At 32.7% G+C, this 22626-nt stretch overlaps 1 protein-coding gene across 2 annotated transcripts in view; it reads left to right on the top strand.

Annotated features, from left to right (window-relative positions):
• LOC106665554 (potassium voltage-gated channel protein Shaw) overlaps positions 1-22626 on the top strand; it is a 339235-nt gene that overhangs the window by 175635 nt on the left and 140974 nt on the right. For both annotated transcript variants that reach the window (XM_024225679.1, XM_014392044.2), the window contains exon 3: positions 8851-8932. The gene's annotated coding sequence lies outside the window, so the exon portion shown is untranslated. The remainder of the gene's footprint in view (positions 1-8850; positions 8933-22626) is intronic.

Below are 22626 nucleotides of genomic sequence, written 5' to 3'. Positions count from 1 at the left end.
TCCCATAAGTGGGTACAAATTTGGTTTAAAAAGATTTTATTATGGGAAAATGGAATTTTTATGTCGTGGAACTAACCACATACAATTTGCATCGCTTCTACATTTTTGTTTTTGATTAATATCCGCATGGTATTTAAACCAGCATAAAACATCAGTTTTTCTCTATTTTTAACGCGAAGATTTTTGTGCACAAATTTGCTATGTATTGACACAGACAGACACATAATGCTTTTATGTATACCTTTAAAGGTTGAGATTTGTTTCTCGGCAAGTTTTGTAGAAAAGCATTCTGAAAGTTTTTGTGTATTAAACTATGTGCTTTGATAAATTTATGACGAGCAAAGGTGTTACAGTAAAATGATTTTAAAGGATGATTTTAAAAGTTTAACGTTTCTCATCTTATTGTCAAGTAGAAAGTGTTTCCAAAGAAAGGTTATTAAATTTTCTCATTAAAGTATATTAAACGATCTATATCTAATAATAACTCATTTCTCATTCATGTATTCTCTTTTAGAAGCCGTGAGTCAATGGACCGCCCAGAAAAGCTAATTATTTACCGAAAACGACTTTCCCCATAAAAATTCCCCTTTACTAAACGAGGGAAAGGACTATTTTGTCCTAATTTTTTCTTCCATTTTTCCTCTCGACCACCCAATTTTTTCCCCGTAGAATATTTACTAAATCAAAAGCCTTTTAATAGTCATCGAGTTTGATAAAGGCGGATTGAATCTATAATGGTCGGAGGATTTTATTGAACCTTTCCCAATCTCAAGGGGTCGGAAATCGTACAAAAACGACCCGGCCGGTATATATTAACACGGAGACTCGCGTGAAACCACAACTGGGTTACGCAAAATCGATAATCGTATATGGCTGGTAAGAGTACTCGGTCAAATAAAAGTCGACCCGGTTCAAAATTAAAAATAAAATACTTTGATATCAAATATCGATCGAAGAACAAGAAAAGTCGTTTCGGTAATAAAAATAGACCATATAAGACTCGGTCAGGAGATATTCAGACGGCAGAGCGAACTGTTTCCTTCTATCGGAAAATCCAACAAAATTTTTTAGTCTTTGAATATGTTAATTAAATATTTGCAGGACATTTTTCCAATAGATATTTATAATCTTTTTCTACTTTACAATGTATAATTTTCAATTAATTAAGGTTTTGGTTGAGATAAAAAAAGGATTAGAACCCACGACCTTCGGCTAGATACTCTGCTACTCTACCACTTGAGCTGTCGTGAATTCGATCCACTCGGACACTAACTTCACATCTCAACCCCACCTTTTGAATTTTCCCTTCTTTTTGCCATTTTTCAAATGTCGTATATTCTTCTTGATTCTCGGCGACAAATGAAATGGCCACGGAGAGAATTAGTGAAGTGTACTTCACTTTTAATCATTAAATTCACTAATTTCGTGGTCCGCTTGACCAATTAATATATTACAATTAATTAAGGTTTTCAGTTGAGATAAAAAAGTCAAAAGGTGTGGTTGAGATGGGAAGTTGGTGTCCGAGTGGATCTGAGTCACGATAGCTCAAGTGGTAGAGCAGCGGCGTATCAAGCCGAAGATCGTGGGTTCGAATCCCGCGCGTGACACTGACATTTTTATCTCTACCAAAACCTTAATTAATTGAAAATTATACATTGTAAAGTAGAAAAAGATTATAAATATCTATTGGAAAAATGTCCTGCAAATATTTAATTAACATATTCAAAGACTAAAATATATTTCTTTTTACTTATTAAATTCACTAGTTTTCGTTGTCCGCTTGACCAAATAAATTATTTTCAATTAATTAAGGTTTTGGTTGAGATAAAGAAGTCAGTGTCACAAGCGGGATTCGAACCCACGATCTTCTGCTTGATACGCCGCTACTCTACCACCTGAGCTATCGTGACTTCAATCCACTCGGACACTAATTTCCCATCTCAACCTCTCCTTTTGAATTTTCCCTCATTTTTGCCATTTTTCAAATTTCATATAATCTTCTTGATTCTCGGCGACAAATGAAATGGCCATGGGGAGATTTAGTGAAGTATATTTCTTTTTACTTATTAAATTCATTAGAGTTCATGGTCCGATTGACCGAATAACGTTTTTCAATTAATTAACCCCTTATTTGAAAAAATTCTCAGCCAATACCTCTTATAAAAAGATTAATTAATTGAAAAACATTATTCGGTCAATCCGACCACGAACTCTAATGAATTTTTCTTAAAGCTTAAACAGGACACGCTTACCCAATATTCCGCCATCAGTCCTCTCACGCTACACATTCACGCTAAGAAATACATTTGGTCTTAAGATATAGAGAAACACAAGACGAGATATCTACAGAGTAAAACAGCCCTGTTTATTTTACAAAACGGAACATGAGACCCAGATATGCTGTCAAGCAAAGCTCTCGAAACGGGTGGGATTCCTACACGCTCTCTATTTAGAGCCAAGGTAATTTTCAATTTGTACTGTACCTTCAATTAGGGTGCCGTATTTACGTGCCAGGTTTTGGAACGATAGGACAATTGACAGTTTAAGCAAAGCAAAGTTTGTAACAGTTTGAAATCAAATATGTGTTTTTATAAGAAATAACCATGTTAAATTCTAAGCTAGTTTCTTATATTGAATTTGTGTGCTTTCATTTCAGTAAAATATTAAAGCGTTCTTTGAAAAATTGATGTTTTAACGCGATAACCCGGGATTACCAAAGGCAGGCTATCACGAAAGACCCGTGAGATTATTTCACTCATAATCTGACAATGGCATGAGACAAAGGAAAGATTAGTTAGACAGTTAATGGCCTCGGAAAATCTTAGGTAGGATTGAGCAATGCCCAGCCTTACAATAGGAGAGGGTTTTGACAAACAATGAGGATTATTAATTTGATTGAATTACAGTTCACGAGAATTATAATTACAAAGATGGCAAAAACGAAAACATGTTTTATTTCTCAGAAGAAATAGAAGTTTTGTATATTTTAGATTTTTTTCCAGAAGAATTTTTTTCGCTTAGTAAAATATGTAAGGTTTTTGACCTTTTATGAGAGAAATGATTAAAATATGCAAAACAGTTTAAAGACTACAGTCGTTGAAAAAAAAGGGCAAGACTTACACGATATGTAAATTTGATGTATGCAACCTCGCAAAAACTATATTAGCTCTTGTTTAAGTTACCGTATTAATAACAGAATTAATTTTTGTCATTTATTCTTATTAAAGCCTCAGTAAAATTATGCACCACCTACCTGAATGATATTCAAATCAGAAGTTGCCTCAATCACGCGTACATTTCCAGTTTATGCATTATTCAGAAAATACTTTTTCGGACAGGCGAATGTTTTAAACGAGTAAATTCGACTTTATTACCCTGAGACGGCGATATGTGGGACAACAGTGTAACAGGAAGCGTTTGTCGTGTTTACCAGGCAGAGATGAAATCCTATCTGGTTAAACTGAATTGTGATAAACCTTTTCTCATTTGCTCGTCCTAAGATATCTTTTTTTCCCTATATAACATCGAATCTGTAAATATTTGCCTCACCGGATTTAGCTAAGGGCATCAATCATTTCGGTGTTCCCGTCTCGTTTTTCCCATCCATCAGTTCGAGAATACAAGCATAAAACTACATCCGTAATAAATCATATAATTTAAACGTACAAATACTGCTTAATGGTAATATTTAAAATAAAAATGTATATACAGTAAACTTTTATTTTCCTTTTTAATATTGTGTTTACTTAATAGTATTAAATTCATTAAAATTTGTTTGGAAGTAATGACCAATTTTTTCAATAAGTCAATGTGACGGGGGCAACGGTGACACGGCTCATCACTATAAGGTGAAGGTCCGGAGTTCGAATCCAGAGACCCTGCACTCGAACCCGACATACTTACAAATGGGCTTTTTTCCAAAAACACCAGCACCCTGAGAATTTATATGATCTCTGCTGTTACGAACAAAAAAAAAAAAAAAAAAAAAAAATTCAATCCAATATTTTATAGTAAGCATATAAGTAAGTCAGTATAATGTAAATAAAAAAAAAAAAAAAAAGATTTTTTCATGCATAAATACATATTTTATTGGGATGTGGTAATTCTTAACATTCTTTTCAAATATTTTAGAATGCAAAGAAATTATGTTGTTGGGTAAATCATTAAAAAATATAAACGCCCAATAATTAACACTGTCATTTGAGTTAATCAATCTCATAGGCAATTTTTTATAATTATAATAAACGTTTATTAAAATTAAAAATATTAAGGTAATGTGAGTATTTTTAGACATTTAAACGCATTTCTGCAATCGGCATCATTGCTAATCCACAAATGATTTTTATTGCCTTTCTTGGACTGGAGAAAATTAATTTTAATGAAGCTGAGTGACCCCGTTCTAATATTGCTAAACTAATATGCGGTTTAAGTTCCAATTTTGCATTAATTAACGTTTTACCTTATAAACGACTATACAAACATATATTTGATATGGCGATTTTTGATTTTTTATACATTTTTTAAAACTTTTTATACGTAATTTTTTGTTTTTTCAAGTTTAATTCCAGACAATTTTGGGGGGCGTCAGTGGCCGCTAGCGTTGTCACGGCGCTCGTCACTGTAAGTTAAAGGTTCCGGGTTCGAATCCAGCGGTCCTGCATTCGAACCCGGCATATTTACAAATGTTTCTTTTTTTTTTAAGAACACCGGCACCCTGAGGGTTTATATGACCTCTGCTGTTGCGAATCCTTATAAAAAAAATTCTAGGAACTTATATATTTTTATTTATTTTGTAGATATATTTCTTTCGCTTGATTTAATTTATTCTTATCTACATATACTATTTAAAAGTATTTTTATAAATTTATTTTATGCTTTTGATACAAATTACCGTTTCATGAAAGCCGACATACTTAATTGGCTTTCTTTTCAAAAACACCGACACTCTGAGTTGCGAACCCTCGTAAAAAATAAAAATATAGTTAGTAAGTTTCCTGTTTGTTAAATTCTATTAATGGAAAAGTGGAACCGATGTTTAATGGATCAGTGAAGGGCATTGAATAATGATAAATTACGAGTTTTGTATTTAAGGAGAGTTGCTCGATATGTTCCACCTAATCGAAGGGTGCAATTCCTTGGCTCTGTATAGTAAGCGAGTAGGAATATCACCCGATATGAGATTGGGCTTCAGCACAGCAACAAGTATCTGATCCCCTGCTGGATTTATGGAAATGGTTGTTTTATTGTATATAGTAATTATTAGAACTGTGAAATATATGCATTTGCATATTTTTCCTGGTTAACTAAAACTTCCAGTTTTAACGAACTGTATATGTTCTGAAGTATTTGTAATCAATTTAAGCTATATTTATTTTGCATATTTGTACATATAGTCATAAATGCATATTTTTGAATAAGTGGGTTGTAATTGCATATTTTTTTACATATCCGGCATATCGGTATTTGGCACGTCAAATTTTAATGTTTCTGAATAGGTTTTAAAAATATCCGATAAAGAGCTGTGGGCTTCCATTTTCCCCACAAAATGAACGAGTTTGGTCAGCTGCTGCTCCACCGCTTTCCGCGAACTTTCGGTCGCCTTTGCTTCTCTTGGAATAAATGGAGAAGGAATAGTGTTTGTACCACTGTAAATGTCCTCTTGAAATAGTTTAATTGGATTCATGGAAAAATTACGACCTCAGTTATCTTCTTTCCCTAACATCATACTTCTCAGCTTTATACAGTCTCAGATGCGTTTTCCATCGTGAAACATTATTTTCTGTTATAAACTGACTATGCCTAAAATGCCGAAAGTCACTGCAAAAACGGAAGATCTTGTTCAAAAGTATGTACCTGAGTTTTCAAGTGAGACTTTTAAGGGCGATGCAGACTTTTATACTGTGTTTTTTGTGATAAACCTGTATCATCACCTACACGTTTTTTAGTAATACAGCACATAATGACAGCAAAACACAAGGAAAACAGAGGTAAGAAGTCTAAGTTTCAACAAATCTTTGTAGCACAAGCTGCCATAAGTGTTGGGTCTGAAAAGCGCGCTTTCAATACCGATTTATGTCGTGCTTAATTAGAGCTGACATACACATCCATAAACTAAGCCACATTGGGCGTCGGTTGCCGCAACGGTTTAGGTGTTGACACGGCGCACATCACCGTGAGGTAAAGGTCCCGGGTTCGAATCCAGCGTCCCTGCATTCGAACCAGACATACTTACAAATGGGCTTTTTTAAAAGGCCGCGGTAGCCGAGTGGTTAGCGTGAGAGACTCTCGTTCGTAGACGATCGTGGGTTCAATTCCCGCCGTCGCCTCTGCCCTTTTTTTCACGATACCGTTCCCCCCAAAACGAATACGCATGTTTTTATAAATCATCAGAGAAATAAACAGAATATATCTTTACAAAAGGACAATGAAAATCAAACACATAAACAAACATAATACAGAATAAACGTGCAGCATGAAAAAAACCGTATGTAAAAAATAATTTATAGAAAAGAGCGTAACTATTAAAAATTTACAAAGACAAGTTAATAAATCTAAAAATAATGTTAAGAAATGAAAAATTATAGGCTATGTTTTATTTAATTTGGATTTATAATTGATGATGATAAACCGCCAGTCATTATTCAGAGTTTTTGTTTACAAACCCACCCAATAAAATTCTGATGCAAGTCCTTTTATTGCATGTATTTGTAATCAAGAAACTAATCCTCTTTGCTTTATTACAAACGGTAAATTAATGGAGGAAGGTAAAAACGTGATTTTTATGTCTATTGTCCTGAATGATATTTTTTTTTATCATGGTTTATGTTCAGAGACAAGTGTAATTAAAATAGCTTCTAATTTCCACTGAAGGAAAGAATTCATTGAGACCATTCATTATCTTTTTATACTTATCTCATTGGTGATAAATCAAATAAAAAAAGAGAAAAAAAACCCCAGCCGGTTATTCAATTACGAATGAAAGAGCAGCTGTAATTTCAGAGAAAAAAACCCTGCTTCTGCCACCGAATAAATTTGTCAACCTATTTATATCCATTAACCTTTTAAATTGTATTACCGAAGGTGAACAAAACTTTAACTTTTTGATTTGGCACAAAATTGATTCTGGACAAAAAGGGTGTTGGAAATTCTATTATCCCAAATGCCGATGAGAATGAATTTTTTAGGCTTTGCTTCAAGGTAAGATTTCCAGGCTTAATACAATTAAGCTCGCCTCCACTTCAAATAGTCTTTGTATTCATTTAAGGTTACTGGCAAACTTCCTAATGGCTTTCTGTCAGATGAATTTAATAACTTAATTATTACAATTGAAGACTGGCCAGAAATAACTGAATAAAAAACCTAAAAAAGGCCGAAAAAACGCGGCGCCTTTAAAAAAAAAGTTATAATTTAAAGACGTGAAAAACCTCCCTTTGTGGAAGTAGTTTTTGAATATTTTGAAGTTGAAAGTTAATTTAATTTAAAATCGTTGAAAAATCGGGCGGGCGGACAAACTTTTAAGAATTCCCATTAGAGTGAGAGAGATAGCTAAAACTGAGAGGAAGATAGATAGATAATAAATTAAAAGGGAGGCTCCCTTTTCATGCAGTCCTGATAAAGGCAAATCAGTCGCCGTTCAGAAGATGGCCGGAGGGGGAGTTTCTGTTGAAATAAAACAAAAGCCGAAGGGAAGATGGGCCTCGGCTTTATTAGAATAAAAACCGGCTGCGGTGATTGGGGAAAGAATGGTCGTTGACTGACACCCTATGTAATTGGAACAAGATGGATGAAGACGGAGGAGTAGACGGAATAACCAATATCTTCAGGCTTTACCACGTGAAATATCGTGAAGGGTCTGAACCCATTCAATATTTCTAATCGCAAAAACCTTTCAGACAAGTGATTGCATAAAAAAGTCTTAATTTACTATTATTAAATTCTGAACTGCTTAAGGCCTATACACCTTTCCTAGAAAAACCTCTTCGTACAGAAATAATTTGCAATAAAAAATTTGTAGATGTTGTTTTATTGTAAAAGTTATAAAAAGTATAATAATGATTAAACAAGGAGGCGTCGTCAGGAAGTACTTACAAACGGACTTTTAATAAAAACCACCTTGAGGGCTGCAACGGTTTAGGCGATGACACGGCGCTCATCACTTGGAAGGTAAAAGTCCCGGGTTCGAATCCAGCGGCCCTGCATTCGAGCCCGACATACTTACAAATGGGATTTTTTTCAAAAACACCGGCACCCCGAGGGTTGATATGACCCTACGTGTGCCAACCTTCGTTAAAAAATCGAATTAAATTTTAAAAAATTAAACCAATACTTTAAAAATTGCTATGTTGTGCTGACAGACGCGTTAACATCAGTCAATAATGTTACTTATTTATTCGAATTAAACACACCATTTATTTCTTGTGCAATATATTCAGTTGATAATGCATTTCAGGCCACGTACCTGGTCTCTCTTTAGAGCCATAATATTATATTATAAACAGTTCTTGTATATTAATTTTTTTTAATGTAAGGTTTTGGTTGAAATGAAAAAGCCAGTGTCACGAGCGGGATTCGAACCCACGACCTTCGGCTCAATACGCCGCTAATCTAACCACTTGAGCTATCCTGACTTCGATCCACTCGGACACCAACTTCCCATCTCAACCTACTCAATTTTGTTCAGTTCAACCAAAATCGTACATAAAAAGATTAATTAATTGAAAGATATAATTTGGTCAATGGACCACTAAATATAATGGATTCTTGTATATGTTATTCAATTTCTTGATTTAAACTATTTTTTACACCAAATTAAGTCAAAAATAAAATTTAAAACAATTTCATTAATTGCAGATTATGATGAGGACGGTAGGGGCGGAGGTGAGAGCTGGAGAAGAGTCATTGTGTCGACCTTAACACTCCAAGAAATAAGCAGGTAAGGCTTATTACACCGTACATCAAATAAGCTCATGGTTGTCAGGAAGTGCTTACAAGTAAGTCAGCTTAACTGACCCTTTGAATCTGGCACGAATGATGATAAATTCAAACTAAATTGGACTTAATCCTTTGAGGAAAACCGTATAAGGTTGTGCAAGAGTGTGGTTATAAAAAAAATCTTGGATAAAAAATTTTCAAATTTAATGTATGAATGATAGAACTCTCGATATTTTAACAAAGTCTTGCCAATTAAAAAAAAATAAATAAAAATCAGGATGATAGGTAACTATCAAACAATACATAAGTTTACCAGTCTTTGTTGCTAATGATAAAAGATATAACGGTAATAATGCTGCTTAAGCTATGCTGAGCTTTGGTCTACCAGATTATTGACCCATAGGAAAATTTGGGTCTTATTATTGCCGGATATGGCCAACGGGTCATTTTCGATTTTAATCTACAAAATTTGCCTAGACTTTTTCTTGTAATCATTACTGATATTTAACTTTTGTCATTTCTTATCAAAGCTTATCCTTATGTATGTACCCGCTATGCAAATAATATTATATGTACATACAATTACTTGCATATTGGTTATTTTGATTAGAATAAAAATGGTTTCTTTTTAAAAAAATAGTTCCTACTCAAAGTAAGTTGTTTTGAACGATCCGGATTTCGAGCCTCCATCTCATCATCAGGTTGAAGGAGCTGTACAATAACGTCACTCGACATGAATTGTAAGACTGAACCCCCGGACCCCCGGGCATCACGACTTTCAAATGAGAAGCTGGTTATAACAATATAACACTATACAATATAATAATTATAACACAATTAAATAAGAAATTAATTATAAATTAGTGATTCTTTTATTTANCCAACAGGTTTGTTGTCACCTCTCGGCTGGCCAGCGCTAAACTGAACTTCTCGTCCGATCATCCTTATCGGAAGGTGGGGGTTATCTCTGATTGCGCCTTAAATATTCCTACAACTAACAAAAAGAAAAAAGAAAAAGAAAAAATCTGGAACTTTATGTTTACGGTGTTTATGAAAGTTATTTTCAAAGAAAGGTTGTCTTCTCAACAAAGTAACATTGAATTTTGTAGGATACAATTAGAAAATAATATTTTTCCTGATATTGCAAAGTACGTTTACATTTATATCTTATTGCACGCATTATTTAATATTAGATTGTCAAACATTAGATTATTTATTTGTTGATATTGATTAACAAGATGGTAATTATAACGATTATAAGAAAGGTAAATTCATTATTTCTACAACAAAGGAGAATGTGAAGGAAGTGGAATATAGAGGACATGTTCTTTGGAAACAGAAAGATAGTGCATGCTGCTGGAATGTATAATTTTTTATTCATTGTTATGTTTATCATTATTTAACTGTGCCTTGCTATTTGGTTTTAATTGGGTGATGTGAGCGTGTATTAAAATGTTAGGATCACTTACTAATTGAATCAAGTAAGAAACTTTGTTAAAAATTTGGGTCACTTTATAAGGGCCAGAGAATTTTTCACATAATGAAGAATTAATTTTCTTCCCTTTGTTAGACAAGATGTACGTCTTGCGGTAAACAATATCCCCAACTTTGGGTGTTATCGGATTCTCACTATTTTTGTATTTTGATAATCGCGTTTTATGTGCTTGTAGAAGGTTTTTGTAAGTTTCTTTCAAAAGTTCATTCATCTGATGCTGATTAAGTTGAGAAACATTATCTTCAATATTCAATTGGAGTGTGAGTGGATGTTGTAGTTCACGGCCTAGAAAAATTAATGATGGGGTATGTTGGGTTGTTTCGCCTTTGGCCGAATTCAATGCGCTAACAAAAATGAATAGATTTTCCTCCCATTTCCTTTGGCAATCGCTGTGATAGGCTCTGATGGCTTTTTTAATCCCAGAAATATAACGTTCTGCCATGTTCGCTTGTGGGTAATGAGTAATATTTCCTATGTAAGTGATAGCTAGGTCAAACAGAAAGTTTTTGTATGCCTGGGCCCGGAAGCAGGATTGCCTGTCAGAAATTATGAAAGTTGGTAATCCATGTTGAGAGAAAATACCCTTCAAGATTTTTATAACTGTACCCGTGGTAGTATTCCTACAAGGTACTGCGAATAAGAATTTGCTGAACGCATCCACCGCTACAAAGATAAATTTGTTTCCGCTTGTGGAGGTAGGTAAAGGTCCCACAAAATCAATATACATTTTCTCCATGGTTCGTGTTGGGGGTGTGCTATGCAATATCTTGTCGTATGGGTTGTTGTTTGGTTTTATTCTCATGCAAACCTCACACTGAGCTACTCTGCCCTTAATATCGTTATTTATTTTTGGATAAGTGAATAAAGTCTTAATGCGCCCTAAAGTTTTTGCTAAACCTTGATGTGCTCCATAAGTATTTGTATGGTAATATTGAAACAGAGGCGCTTTCATGCAGTGTGGTACTAGGAGTCTTTTAAGACTGTGGTCGTCTTTCGGCACATAGTAAATCAAATCTTGTATAATTCTCACATTCGGGTCGTTATCATTGATTTTTTTTGATATGTATGGATCGTCTCTTTGTGCTCGTCCGAAGTTGTCAAAGAAAGAAGGCAAGTTGTGCAATGGGGACGTGAAGAAAGCTCCATATAGGCTCTTATTGTCATCATCACTCTCTTCTTTTTCTTCTCTGTCGTTAGGCGAATCTGCGAATCTTGATAAATAATCTGCAACGCTATTATTCTTTCCTTTAACATGCTTCACATCAAATGAAAAGGAATCCAGCTCTGTGACCCATTTCACTGCCGGATTATGTAGAATCCTACCCCTGTCTCCTTTCAAGAATTGGACCAAACCACTGCAATCTGTGTAAAGAGTGAAAGGTTTATAGGTGAGATATTGCCGAAAACGTCTCAAACTGAGTATTACCCCATATAGTTCTTTTTTATAAGTAGAATAATTCCGTTCTGAACCCGTTAGCATTTTTGAAAAAAAGGCTATAGGTCGTACGCTGTTTTCACTATCTGCCTGTGCAAGGAGACTACCAATGGCGCAACTTGAAGCATCGCTATAAAGCAAAAAAGCATTGTTGTAATTAGGGGCTGCCAATAAGGGGGGTGATACTAAAAATTTTTTCAATGTATCGAACGCGTTTTGACATTCACGATCCCAAATTAATTCTTTGCTGTGTGATTTTAGTTTATGAAGTGGTGCCGCAATTTCGGAAAAATTAGGTATGAATCTTGCGAAGAAAGAACAAAGACCAAGAAATGACAAGGTCTGTTTTAACGTTTTAGGGGTTTGAAGATTTTTTATGGCTTCTATTCTATCCGGGTCAATAGCTATTGAATTAAACGATATTTCATGCCCCAAATATTTGACCGATTCTTGCAAGAATTTCATTTTTTGTGGCTTTAGTGTGAGTCCATTCTTTCTAAGTATCAATAAAACCTGTCTTATGTGTTGCAAATGTTGTTCTCTGGTCTGGGAATTCTTTGATAAGGCTGTTTACAATTGCATTTTGTTGTGAAAACATTTCCTTATTCGGTTTAACAACTTGTGTTTTATTCCGAATGACCTTGACCTGAAGAGGAGTTGTTAAATCTGTTTCAGAGGTGGGGCTGTTTGGGCTTAAGGTGTCGTTGGAGATATAGTTTGCACAGGATAAATGGCTTTGTTGATATACGTGTGATACGATTTGATTAGAATTCTCTTCCAAATTGTTATAGTTTAAGGAATGCATTTTATAAGTTTTCAAAGGGTTATTTATGAATGAAATTTCGTTATTACCTGCATCTAAAATTAAGCCTGTGTGAGTCATGAAATTATACCCCAGAAGCATAGGGATTGGCATGTCTCCTACAATTTGGAATTTTATTGGCCAGGATAAATTTTTAAATTTAATTTTAATTATGCCTTGGTTTTGTATTGTAAGCGCAGTTCCTGCAATTGAAACAACCTTATTTTTGTCGTCAGCCAAGCTCAAGGTTTTAATTAATTTCCTGCCGAGAAGATTTGCGCATTTTTGGGAAATGGCATTAATTGAGCTGCCCGAATCTAATAGTGCCGGAAGCTCAACTCTTCCGACTTTGACTATAATAAAGGGCAATCTTATGGCTTGATGTGGGATTGCTACATCTTGAGGAACTGCGTTGGCTATTAGTTTTTTGAAATTTTGTCGGTGTGAAGTGGTTTATGTGTATTTTCCGGATGATTGGTGGTGATAATTTGTTGAAGTTTTACTATATTTTCATTCAGTGTCGCAAAAGCCTGCTTGTCAAATTGTACAAATTTTTTATTTTTAATGTTTTGATAATTTCGATTTCTTGTGTAGCTTTCCTTTCTATTGGGATTTCCAAAGTTGGGATTTCTTCGATTATACCTTTGGCTATGGTTGTAACTTTTCGACGTATTATTGTATTGCTGTCGCTCTTGAGGACGATGGTTATTACTCCGTTGATAATTATTGCGCTGATTGATATTTTCTGGTGTTTTTCTATTGGAGTCGTGTCTATAATTATTATGCCTGTTCGAAAAGGTGGTGAGTGGTTGATGACGGTTGTTGAAATTTGGTGTATAATGTGCGTGATATGTATAAGGTCGTGGCCAAATTTGGAAATTTCTATTAGTGAATTGTGGTTTGTTGGGCTGAAAATGTTGAGGCATGTGAAAATTTGGCACAGTGTTTACAGTATGCATGTTTTGCGCAATTGAGAGCGAATTTTCATTTAGTCTTATTTCGACTTCTTTCACCTTGTTGTGTAATTGGACGTATGTATTAATGTTATCAAGGTATCCTAATAACAATAAATATTTTGGATGAATAGATGTTTTTAAATTTTGAATATTTGCATGTTCATTGAATTCCCCAAATAGTTTTAACATAATTATTTGCCTGTCTATGTATTCACGCAAATTTTCATTTAATTTCTGTGGATAGAAAAGATAGTCCATCTTAGTTTTTAAATATTGTTTTTGAGACATTCCATTGTTTAGCAACGACTGTGCGAACATGTCAAAACTAATCTTCGGATGTGATAGCGCATTGTAAAAAAAATTAGCACAAGTAGGATTTATTTCTCTTTCCGCTAAAATTAATAAAATGGATTTGAATTTGTATTTGTTTGTTAAGTTGATTTGTGAGAGTCCAATTAAAAAGGTAATTATTGAAGAGGGATTGAAAAATTCAAAGAAAGGCAGCTGATTAATTTTTGTTTCTAATGTTCTTGTTATTGTATACGTTCTATGCCTGTGAGTATGCTTGAATGAGGATGAAGATGTGCTAGAAGAAATATCTGGATCTGTTTCCGAAGCTGATTGTTCCTGTTTGTCTAATTTAGAGCCCATTAGCATGCTAAAGTCAGGATTTTTGTTCAGAAATGCTGTATCCGTTTGATTTGAGGTTATAGCCCTTTTTGTCTTCGCATCTTTTTGGGTTTTAGGGGATACTAGTGTAGAATGTAAGGGAGTGGTCATATTTAATTCTCTGAATTTTTTTGTTATCGAATTCAAAGTTTCATCTGGTAGATCCATTTCNTTACCTTGACTTCTTCTTGTAATAATTACCGATATTTAACTTTTTTTATTATTTTTTATTTACATTTTTTATTTATTTTTAAATTTATTTATCTATTTATTTTTATATTATTTTTTATTTTTTTATTATTATTCACTTATTATATTTATTATTTATTTACATTAATTAATAAAAGATAAAACTTAAAATCATACCTTAACAATAGATTTGTAAATTAATGATAATATTAATAAAATTTAATTAATTTGATTATTTTGTACATCTAATATTATTTATGTACATGTTTAAAGTAGGAGCTAGATCAAAATCCACTATATTATTACTACATTTTTCTCCATGTTCAATTTTACATTTTTTAATTTCAAATTTCTCTCCCTTTGTTGAAACTATGTTACACGATTGTATTTAAATTTAAATTGAAATTGTGTTTTGTTTCTTTTATGTGGTCCTTAAATTACGAAAATTTGGTCGGTTTAGGCCAATATTCTTGAACTGTCGTTTTTATTTCTCTACCGCTTTGTCCTATATATTTAATGTCGCAATAATTACAATAAAGTTGGTAAACCCCGCTTTGTGCCAACTAGGTTTTGACTTAGGTTTGGAGAGGATGTTTTTAAGTGAATCCGTTCTTCTAAAAGCTATTTTAAAACCTTCTTGTTTAAGAATTTTACCTAATCTTTCTGATAATTTACCAATATCTGGCAAACGACGGAAACGTAATGATTCATTGATGATGGGGTGGTTGAGGTTGTTGCTTCTTTTATAGTTAACTTTTTTATTTTTTTATCTAGCAACTTACCAATAAATTTTAAATTACAATTCATGTGTATTTATTCATGAATTTTAATGAATTAATGTCGTGGGCCGAGGTTGTAGAGATCCTTCAACCTGATGATGAGCTGTAGGCTCGAAATCCAGATCGTTAAAAACAACTTATTGTAAGTAGGAACTATCTTTTTAAAAAGATTGAACATCACACTCACTCTACCATTTTTTTTCTATTAACCAACTTTTCTATTAAAAAATGTTATTTTCGTTAGTAAACATAAGTTTATAACAAAACAATAAAAAAAAATCAACGTATAAATTTCTTTCTTTTTATTCTATTGATATTTTCATGATTCTATAGGTTATTTATTATGCAATGATAAATAAAATTTACTACAAGATTTTTCTACATAGACGCATGTGTTTATGAAAAGCCTATGCAGCTTGGTAGATTTTCATGGATTGATAGTAAATGTCCTGTTGTATCGTGGAGGCAACCCTTTCAAAATCATTTCCAGATCAGCTATAAAACATCAACATTCCATCGATATTTTGTCATATAATCCGGGACATTTTTATGTGAGATTCACAGATTCTCTTGTTCTTTTAAAGATCACGTTGCAAGATGTTGACAAATTTAACTCAATCCACCAATCTTCTTGGACTAACAATAATTGAAATTGTTGATTTGACTTAATAATCAAATTTCTTCCCCATAACGTACTAATTTCCCAGGCAGTGGGCAATCTCACTGACGCTCAGTAAATCAATACAGAGCGTAATTATCTGCATATTTTGGACACCTTGATGATAGCGGGAAAACCGCCAGTAAATACTGTGACGTGAGGTTACATCAATTATAACGTATTCTAAGTTATAAAAATGTAAATTTCGTTCAAATAGTCACTACGCAATAACATAAATTGCAAACGTCATCAAGACTAAGTTCTCTGCAAAGATGTGTGTGGTGATTAGTGACCGTTAATCGATAATTATTCAGAAATCGTGAGATGCGGTCTGGCGTGATGTAGGTTTCAGAAAAACATTTTCTTTATCGTGCCAACGTTTCGATCTTTATTGAGATCATCTTCAGGGCCTGGGATTAAAAATACTTTGATTGAATATAAAAATATATTTTGCATTGTATAAATTCTCTTTTCCACATCCTAAATGTATGTTAAATGTATTGTTAAATGTAAACAATGTTTGTAAATCCCAGGCCCTGAAGATGATCTCAATAAAGATCGAAACGTTGGCACGATAAAGAAAATGTTTTTCTGAAACCTACATCACACCAGACCACATCTCACGATTTCTGAATAATTAATTCTCTGCAAAGAGAAGATCTCTTTTTGTTATTTCATTTTTAAAAATAGGTTGATTCTTTTAGTCAACCCTCATACATCCATTTTTATTCATGTCTCAAGAACTGTCTTCTTTTTGATTCTCAAATAAAGCCTTTCTCATCCGAACTAAATTTTAAAAAATGATCTATTCTTGCAACACTTGTGGATAAGTAAAAAAATCTATTACACTAATACAAGGTGGCCCCAATCGATTCAGCCACACTTTCATAACTTTTAGGAAATTGAACGCTGAGTAAAAAAGGTCCTACGAACCTGTGTCCGCAAACCGTTCAATTCCAAGCTATAGGCAATAAACCATGAAAAACCACGTTTTTTTTACCTTATTGGTGAAATTGTTAGTAAACCGTTAGCCTGACCGTAAAACAGCTCAAAACAACATCTGTAGAGAATTAATTTCTGCGTCGAATGAGATTAAAATCAGCCTGATCAGCTGAAAATTTCATTTTTGGCGATTTTTCGAAGTTAGGAGGTGAGGTGAGTACACAAAATTCACCATTTCTCACATTTTAATCGAAAATTCACAACTTGAAAACCCTATCAAAAAATTCTCCGTTATAAACCTTATTTGTTGGTGATCGAATTCTCTGTCACATAAGACCACCCCAGTCCGATTCATGAAAGATTCGAATTTTGGCTAATTTACTACTTTTCACCCAAATCGAATGTTACTGTTTTCTGATGGGTACCCCCTACTTAATGAAATAATGTTCGACAAATCTGAACGGCATACTTAACAATTTTAGAAAGTGTACGCATCTTTTAATGAACATTACATTTTATTTATTGTAAAAAACCATTACAATAGTTTGAGCGAAAAATAGTGACAATTTTCGGCATTGCCAGTGCGATAGTGAGCGCAGTTTGGAGTTTTATAACGGAGAATTTTTTGATAGGGTGTTCAAGTTGTGAATTTTCAATGTAAATGTCAGAAATGGTGAATTTTGTGTACCACTTCACCTCCTAACTTCGAAAAATCGCCAAAAATGATCGGCCGATCAGGCTTGTATTAATCTCATTCGACGCAGAAGTTAATCCTCTACAGATGTAGTTTCGAGCTGTTTTACGATTAGGCTATCGGTTTACTAACAATTTCATGAATAAGGTCAAAAAACGTGGTTTTTCATGGTTTTTTGCCTGTAGCTTGGAACTGAACGGTTTGCTGACACAGGTTCATAGGATCTTTGTTACTCAGGATTCAATTTCCTATAAGATCTGTAAGTGGGGGCTAAAATTTGAAAGCACAAAAATACTATATAAAGTTGTAAACCTTTCAATACTGTGTTATGCAGCACCTGCTTGGGCTACAAAATTAAATAAAACCCAAGTCAATAAATTATTAACTGCACTAAAATGGCTATGTAAAGGGTATCGAACTACGTCAACAGACGCACTTGAAGTTATAACAGGGCAGATACCAATTGACTTAGAACTCCTTAAAAGAATAGAGATTCACAAATTAAGGAAAACAACATGCAATAATTATAGTGAAAAAATTAAAGAATTAGAAAACGAAATGCTAACAAAATGGCAAGCAAGATGGGGTGCAAACATAAAAGGGTGAACTACTTATAAATTCTTGCCATGCATTAAATCACGAATCAAAAACTGGAATCTTATTCAACCAAATTATATTACTAGCCAGTTTTTAACAGGGCATGGAGAATTTAATAAATATTTATATAATTAAAAGTTAAAAAACACCAATTTTTGCCAATGTGGGGAAATAGAAAGTGCTGAACATATTGTGACTGCGAAATCTATAACCATAAAAGAATACTAGAAATGGAAATAAAAACAAAAATAGATGATGAAATTAAATTGATAGAACTGACAAAGAACAAACACAATTATGAAGAGTTTATAAAGTTTATAAAGTATGTCTATGAAAAAAAAACTAAACAATTGACAAAATCAAAATGAAAATCATCGATAATAAAAAATTCCCACAAGGGCTTTTAATTTTATGCATGCAAATAAAGAACTTCAATATACAAATTTAATTACTCTTATTGAATTATTTATTTGAACTGATTGTGTAAATTATGAATGTATATAGTTAAATTATTTATTTAAAATGGTAGTTTAAAATAAATGTATACGGTTCAATCATGTATTTAAACTGGTAGTATTAAGTAGTTAAGTTTGCTATTCATATGCTTTTATGATCACTATGTTAATTCCCTAGTCAATATAGTCATTTTATTAATAACTGTATATGTATATAATCGAATTATTTAAATGAAATGTCTTGTTTTTTATGTTATATTTGTGCATAGTTAAATTATATATTTGAGAAGTTATATTTAAAGTTATAAATGTATATAGTCCGTTAAGGTTATTTAAGCATGTTTTAGTAAATTAAGTTATTTATTTTGTTTTCATTATTCTCATGTTTATATGAGTATAAAATTGAATTAGTTATATGAAATATCTGGTCTAAGTTATAATGTATATATTTAAATAATTTATATGAAATGTTTGTTTAGATTTATAAAGATATATAGTCTAACGAGTTTATTTAAGCTAGTAAAATCTATTTAACAATCTTTTTATTTAATTGTTTAAAAATGTTCTAACCGCCAAAAATTCTCTTTAAGAATTGTTATAAAACCTCTCAGGGGAAAAAACATCCCTGTAAGACCAGATCGCCGCCCAACGGTCCATCCCGGAAACGTTATAATATAATTATAATTATAACGGCTAAAGATCTGTATCAGGGAACCTGTTGTGATTGAAAAAAAATTATTAATTTAGAAATTTGTTAAAACAAATAATGTGATAAATAAAAAATAAAATAAAAGTAAACGCTGTCAGAGGTTTACACCGAAAAACAGCAAAAACACAAATAACAAAATTTGGGAATCCGCGGTACTGAAATGTTGAGATTAGGAGGGAAAACCTTGCCAGCCGTTGAGGGTTTTAAATTGCTAGATATCCCACCGTGGGCATTACCTACTGCCACAATTATCCAAGATCTGGCCTTATTGAACAAAAGAGAAACACCTTCTCTGATGATCAAGGCAGAATTCTTGCGAATTTTAAATAACTATCCCAATTATAAAGTTTTTTATACCGATGGGTCTAAAAATGAAATTGGTGTAGGGTGTGGGATATTTGCTGATGAGTATAACTTCAGCTGGTCTCTATCGAATGAGGCTAGCGTATACACAGCTGAACTTCATGCAATCAGAAGATCATTGAGCATTATAAAGGAATCGCCAGGAATTTGTAATGCCATTATTTGCTCTGATTCGAAAAGTAGTCTCGAAGCAATCAAAAATAATTTCTCGGTTGACCCTTACATCTTAAAAATTCACAAATATCTCTATGAAATCAGAACACTCAACAAACATGTGATATTTGTTTGGGTTCCTAGTCATGTCGGCATTTCTGGAAATGAAAAAGCTGATCAACAGGCAAGAAACGCTGCAAACCATCCACAAAGAACAGATCAATTTCCTCTCCGTCCAGATGATATAGTCGTTTATGTTAAAAACATTATCAAACAAAAATGGGCGGCAAGATGGAATGTCTGTAGAGATAGTATGAAAGAAATTAAGCCAGTTGTACATAAATGGCCAACTGTGGAACTTGAGAGAAAAGAACTCGTGATTCTCTCTAGATTGCGAATAGGTCATATCAAGCTAATCCATAATAGGCTTTTAATAGGCAACAACCTTCCAACTTGCCCTCGATGTATGCAAAGTGGAGAACGCATCATTTTGACAGTAAAACATATTTTGGTCGACTGTCCCACTTTACAACCCTTTAGGCAAAGGCTCAACCTTTCGAGTGATTTACAGAAGTTACTGGGTCCCCAGTGTTTCTTTCGAAGAGCACTTTTCAGCTTTCTTAAATTTATTGAAATTTTTAATGAGATTTAGGCCTTTTCCCAAATTATTAAACCATTGATGCCTTCTAATGTTTGGATGAGAGTTGCAAGATTTCTTTTTTCAGAATTTTTTGAAGCTGCCGGAGCGGAAAAATGAAATGGAAGAAAATACAAATTGCGGGGTAATGAACTGCAATGCCTAAAATTGCAATTTAAATAAGAAAAATAGCTCCCTCAAAAAAAAAAGATAAAGAAAAAGAAGTGTTATTGTGTTTTGTTTCTTATTATTGTTATGTAGAATTAGTTTATGTATCATATTTGAATGGAAGAATAAAAGGATAAGGATGAGCCTAGCTAACCTAAGGTAGAAGGTTTGGATGTTCGGGCGTGAAATGACCTTAGCCGATAAAACGCCCTTAAAATTAATAATAATAACAAAAAAACAAACAAAAACAAGTCAATCAATTTCTTCTAAACATTTAGATTTATTTGAAAAGATTAGAGGATAGTGCTTGTTTGATTAGCGGTTATAATACACGATATTATGAAGGCACTAGTTGCCGTATAAAAACGAAAATCGTTCCGTTTTAATCTCATGCTACTTAAAACGTCTCATGCAACCGTTTCGTGATGGTCTTTTCGACAGGAGCCAGGCCACAAAGTCAAGTTGCTTTCGCACGGTTGTCCACTTGTTAAGACATCATAATAAATTTAAGGGTATACAAAACAAGTTTTCTGAAACGTTAACCTTTTGAAAGCTCAAGTGTCAACGGTGAAAAATAACTCGTGGCCGTTTTTTCATTAATCACTTTCATTAATCTGTTTTTCACGTCGGAGTAAAAAGCAATTATCACGTTTAAAACAGGAAGTTTATAAAACATAGCCGGATACCTACAGCTCTTAATAAATTATATAATAAATTATAGTTAAAAAGGAAACAATAATCCTGTGCATAAAGTGGTTAAATCATTTAAATCCGACACCGAGGGATGAAAATGGTAAAAAATGAATATTATTTCATGAGGTTTAAGCCGACGGATGCGTGAACAATAGAACGGCGCCAGTGACCAACACGACGGACAAGTAATGAGGGTTTAGCCTGTAACGCCTTTTTAATTGGTTTTTATTAATCTTTCACAGTCATTTTCTACGCTATTTTACCCTCTCCAACATAATTTAATTGTATTTACATAGGCAGAAAAAATCTAATTTTCCCAATAAATTTACGCCGAAACTCTAAACTATAAAATAGTTTTTTAACAAAGCGTGAAACTCGTTCACTCGAATTTTAAAATTTACATGCTTAATTTGATAACTTTATAATAAATGATTATTTGATGGTCGTGAGATACTTTCTGGTGTGATGTACGTTTTCGAAAATCATTTTCTTTATCGTGCCAACGTTTCGATCTTTATTGAGATCATCTTCAGGGCCTGGGATTTATAAACACTGTTTAAATTTTACAAACGCATGTAGAATGTGAAAAAAAAAGAATTTGTACAATGCTAGAAAATTTTAAATTAAAAAATGAATTTATACAATGCTAGAATATTTTATATTTAACAAAAGTAAATATATACAATGCTAAACAAATTTAGATTAAAAAAATAAAAGAAAAAAATTTTCTAGCATAGTACAAATTCATTTTTTTAATCTAAAATTTTCTAGCATTGTATAAATTCATTTTTTTAATCTAAAATTTTCTAGCATTGTATAAATTCATTTTTTTAATCTAAAATTTTCTAGCATTGCACAAATTTGTTTTTTTTTAATCTAAAATTTTCTAGCATTGTATATATTTACTTTTGTTAAATATAAAATTTTCTAGCATTGTATAAATTCACGTTTTAGTCTAAAATTTTCTAGCATTATATAAATTCATTTTTTTAATCTAAAATTTTCTAGCATTGTATAAATTTTTTAAATCTAAAATTGTCTAGCATTGTATAAATTCATTTTTTATTCTAAAATTTTCTAGCATTGTATATATTTACTTTGGTTAAATATAAAATATAGATAAAGAAAATGTTTTTCTAAAACCTACGTCACACCCGACCGCATTTCCCTATGTCCAAATAATCGTTGAGTAACGGTCACTAGACACCAAACATTTGTTTTGTTTGTTTTTTAATCTAAGATTTTCTAGCATTGTATAAATTCAGTTTTTTTAATCTAACATTTTTTAGCATTGTATAAAA

Source organism: Cimex lectularius, unplaced genomic scaffold (assembly GCF_000648675.2).
Source record: "Cimex lectularius strain Harlan isolate CLEC.00 unplaced genomic scaffold, Clec_2.1 scaffold37, whole genome shotgun sequence".
Classification (NCBI taxonomy): Eukaryota; Metazoa; Arthropoda; class Insecta; order Hemiptera; family Cimicidae; genus Cimex; species Cimex lectularius.
Note: the sequence above shows the minus strand (reverse complement) of the source record. Positions and strands in the feature narration are given on the sequence as shown.